The 4620-nt window shown below is 52.4% G+C and overlaps 1 long non-coding RNA gene across 1 annotated transcript; it reads right to left on the bottom strand.

The window, feature by feature from the left end:
• LOC110400887 lies at positions 986 to 4382 on the bottom strand. Its single transcript, XR_002440135.1, has 3 exons — positions 4221 to 4382; positions 1873 to 2043; positions 986 to 1072 (listed from the first exon to the last, which is right to left on the bottom strand). It is a non-coding gene; the product is annotated as an uncharacterized LOC110400887 (long non-coding RNA).

The raw sequence follows: 4620 nt of genomic DNA, 5'->3' as shown, positions 1-4620 counted from the left end.
GCTGGGGGTCGCTTCCCCCCCTCCTGCCCCTCAGCCCCCCGAGTGGGGCTGGGAGAGCTCCTGGAGAAAATGGGTCTGCTGGGGGAAAAATCTAAACTTTTCTCATGAGAAGTCTGTGATAAGGCTGACTAATTTGTATGTAAGTAAATGGAGAAATCTCTCCCTCTGTGGTTAAGGGTTTAGTCATTGTATTTAAGACTATTTCTCTTAAAATGTGCTGAATGGAACTGGTGGAGGGACAACTAACTTGCAATAGCCAAAAGCTCGCTCTCCTTTGAAGAGAGATGTCTTCTGCTTTGTTACCTTCTTGCTGAAGTGGAATGGCGGGGGAGAACTTCCAGGTCTAACTCTGTTTTCTTCTCAGCGTCTGCCCCCAGAATGCTGGTAGGTAAGTTCAGTTGTGTGGGGCGGGCAGCGGGTGATGCTGGCTCTGTGGGAGAGAAGAATGAGTGGCCAAAGAGGGGTTCTGGGAAGGACTGCGGGTGGGAATGCTCTGCGTTAGGGGTGGGGACTGGGATGCCTGGGAGCATCTGCCCTGAAAACAGGGCTGCGCCGGCTGTTTCTGCGCTTGGGCCGGCCTGCCTGGCTGGTGGCACTTAGCTTATTGAACTTGGGGAATGGGAGAGGGGAGAACAAGGGCCCCTTTGCAACTGGTTACTTAGTGGGGCAGGTTTTGTCAACAAATTCAGAAGCCAGGCTTAGGGAAAGAACTAACATTGTACATTTCCAGTACATAACATTGGACAGTGTATCCTACTCACTTGACTTGCCCAATGAAATGGCTCGGTGCGTTTCTCTGGTGCCTGTATGGTTGCAGCTGCGTTGCTGGAGTTTCTCGAACTCGGTGGAGCTTCCCGAGCTCGGAGCGGTGCCGCCTGTCTGGCCGAGTGCCGCCTTGGGAAAGGAACCCGGATGAGTTTGCTGAGGCCTCTCTCCGGTTTCTCGCCGGGTGACTCGAGCCGGTGCTTCTGGGCCGAACCCTGCGCGTCCAACCTCGGTGAGTCGGTTCCTGCGGAGCTTTGTCCCGAGTGGAGAGCGAAGCCTGATGCGGCCGATGGAAATAGGTCCTGCTCTGTAACAAAAGAAATGGAACCCTGCTGCGACTCTGCCCTTGCGCGTGTTAAGTTGTATCTCTGTACACAAGTCTGCAATGACCAATGGGCTTTGCTTTGACTTAGTTATTGCTGTGATAATGGGGGAGAGAAAGTGGAGTTACTTGAGTTAGATGTGATACTGCTTCACTATGGCTTAATCTAATGGCTCTTTTCAGTTGTCTGAGTAATTGAACTCATTAGTTCAAGATTGAATTGCAGGCGATTCATGCGTCCCTCCTCCTGATGAACAGAATGTTTGTTTTCTACCTCGAGGAATGTCTAAAATGTTCATTACTGTGCTATGAGATGAAGTTAATAAAAAAAAAAAACCCGTCAACTCAATGAGTTGTCTGTTTTTCTTTTGGTATAGAGTAAGACAGGAGCCTGGGTCGGAAGGGACTCGTGCACCCTTGCTCTGTGTGAGACCGCTCAAACTCCTCGCCCTGCCTCTGAGAGCTGTGTCCAAACTCTTCTCCAATGTCTGCACCCCAGGGCTGTGCCTGCTGCCTGCCCTCTGCTGACTCAACTTCTCATCAGCTCTGGTGTGACCCTCCCCTGCTGCGGCTCTGCGCCGTTCCTTCCTCTCCCATCCCTGCTCTTAGAGAGCGGAGCTCAACACAGGATCTTGGCAGCTTCTCCTAGATCTCATCCTCTGGCCCCCTCACTTTCTCAGCATTGTAGAATCATGCCTGTGGCAACAGACTGCTATGGAAGATCATCCAGTACAACTACCAACCCGTCACCCCCACACCGTGTAAGAACTCGGTGCACTGCTTACCCTTTCCTGGAACGCCTCAGGCGATGCGGACTCCTGGGCCAGCCTGTCCCATGCTTGGTCTCGGCCAACTTCATGCGGTGGGTGAACGTGCTGCCTGCTGCTGTATGGAGATGTTGCAGCCAAACCTTTCTACCCCTGAGGAGTCGACGGTTCCTCATCCTTCAGCACCATCTGCAAACATACTTAATGCCCATTTGAGTCCCATACCCTGATTGCTTACAGAAACAGCACAGAGAAGTGGCCTGGAAGGGAAGCGCTGTGGCGTCTGACTGGCATCTGTCTGCCACCCCCTCACCCTCTCGCTTATTCTGATGCTTGGAGCCCCTTTTGTATGGGGCTGAGGCTTTTCTTTGCGTTCTGTTCCTTGGTTTCTTTAGAGTTGTGTAATGAGGAAGGGCCTTACTCTGACATGGGGTTTAGTTTCTGCATTTGCTTGCCTGACAAGGATTTTCCTTATGAACTCAAATAGACAATGGGGGCTGAGATGTCTCCCTTTGGTAATCCACGCGTTTTTCTCCAATTATAGGGGTTGAAAGAGACTGCTGTAGTTTGTTTATAGTCCACCCCCACTGCCAAAGCAGGCGTGGGACATGGCTGACCGGCAATCGACTCATAGAAGCCATCAAAAAGCAGGAGATAGAGCAATGGCTGTACCAGAATGTATTGCACAGCTGAAGTTAATAGCGCTGTCCCTTGAATAGAGGAACACAAAAAAGATAGTTCTTTCATCTGTAATAAATGCATAGCTGACTGGTAAAGATTTTCTCCCACGCGGAGTACAATGTTCTTGACTGCGACCCTCCCCATCATTTTACTATTCAAGTTTTCTGCCTAGTAACATTATTACCATGTTCGCTACTGTTAACATCCAGAACATCTGAGCAAGAACAACAGGTTGCAGCTACAGCACCTAAAAGGGCCCCAAAACCCTTCATCTGATTCCTAACGTATTTCCAGGGTGCACGCACACCCGGAAGAGAGCTTCCAGCACACGCACGGGTCTATTCAGTGCATCTTTCCTAAGAGAAAGAACTACAGTCTCTCCTTGCCATCTCTTTTGGCGGAGGCCTGGGCTGTACGTGTGTATGCCTCCATCAGTGAAGGGAAGAAAGCATTTCCTTTCTTTTTCCTCTCTTGAAGTAAATCAGAAATAAGAGCCCTGCTCCTTAATTCACCTGGGCTCGGTGACAGCCAATGGCGTCGGACTGTGAGCGGTTTCCAAAACCTGACCTTGGTTCTTCCCTTGTTTCTATTGAGCACTGATCCCTCATTGTGCAGCACGCGAGGAATCTCTGACCTTCTCCCCCTTCCACGCTCCTGCGTGCAACTTGGCCGTACAAATCTCCCTTCCACATCAACTTTGGGTAACGAGCTGAGCAGATAAATCCCTCCCCTTAACCCTACACAGGGAGGGTCAACCTACGGCGATATTGGTATTTAATTAGAAATGAAAAGAAACCATACAAAGGTCTCCTATCGTCCTGTACCCAGCCTAGCCATTCTCTGCGGTTCGTAGCTTCTTAATGACTCGGCCTAACAAAACCCAGGGCTAGCGGCAGGAAAAGTGAGGAAAGAGGAAGGGAACAGAAGGGAGCGCTTGGAACTCGGCCTTCCCAACGCCAGATTACTGGCTTCATCGGCCACTTTATCCCTCCAGCTAAAGGGAGTCGGATCTCAACCTTCCCCATCTAGAAGAGTACATCTCCCACATGGCTAGTATCTCCCTCTGACGAGTTTCAGCCAGGTGGCTGAAGGATTCACCTTCTGAGAACACTTCTGATGCTTTCAAGCGCCCTCGGTCTTAACGAGGCCCTCAAGCGCGCACAGAGCCCCTGTGAAGCGCGGCGCCCGTCTCCATGGAGGGTTCAGGTCCCGCCGTGCTTCTCTGCCGAGACTCGACAGCGACTGAAAGGGGTTCGCTGTAAGGAACTCACCTGACTGCGAGCAATCGTTTCCAGACAGCAGATGGAATCTCAGAGACAACAACGAACAAAAAAACCCCACCGGCAGAAAATGGGTTCCAAAATTGAAAGCCCTGCGGCTAAAGGCCCTGAAGGCCTCGCGCAGGGCCTCCAGCACGGTCCCGCATCGCATTCTTATCTCTGCATGGCACACAGACGGGTTTGGAGGGGGAACTATTCGGTGCACAAGAAATTAGTGGGAAAGGACACAAAAAGAAAGGGGCTGTGATCAGCTGCTTGTCTGGGTCAGGGAGGAGGTGTAATGTCATCATGGAATGGAAACTGCCACAATAATAGCAGGATGGCAAAGTCTCTGGCTGCAGCAAATGAGAACGAGCCAAAATACAACAGCCACGGACACAGAAACCAAAGAAGAGAGCTGCTTACCTACAGAAGGCCACGGGCAGGCAGGCACCTCCTGAGAGAGAGGCTCTCTCCTCCCCTGCCGGCCCTTAAATGAGGGCTGGGAAGGGGTGGATCCTGTCTCCACCCCTTCCTCTCCCTCAGCTGCATCGTCTGCACCTGAGCTCCCCGGGGCCGGCCCCGCCTTCCCACCTGGTGTTCCATCACCACCACCTGCCCTGACTCAGTGTCTCCACCGGAGGGAGCCGCTGATGAACGCGGACCCCCAGGGCCCCTCTCGGAGCCGGCGCCGAGCGCAGGCTGCGCACGCCTGAGGACGACGCCGAGCTGAGCGGGGCAGTCCATACAACAGAAGGGAGCCGTGCCATCCCAAGGGGTTTAGACGTCCCTGAAAAGTGAACCCACGTGAACCCAGTGGGGCTCG

This window comes from Numida meleagris, chromosome 6 (assembly GCF_002078875.1).
Source record: "Numida meleagris isolate 19003 breed g44 Domestic line chromosome 6, NumMel1.0, whole genome shotgun sequence".
Lineage (NCBI taxonomy): Eukaryota > Metazoa > Chordata > Aves > Galliformes > Numididae > Numida > Numida meleagris.
This window is presented reverse-complemented; position numbering and strand designations above follow the sequence as displayed.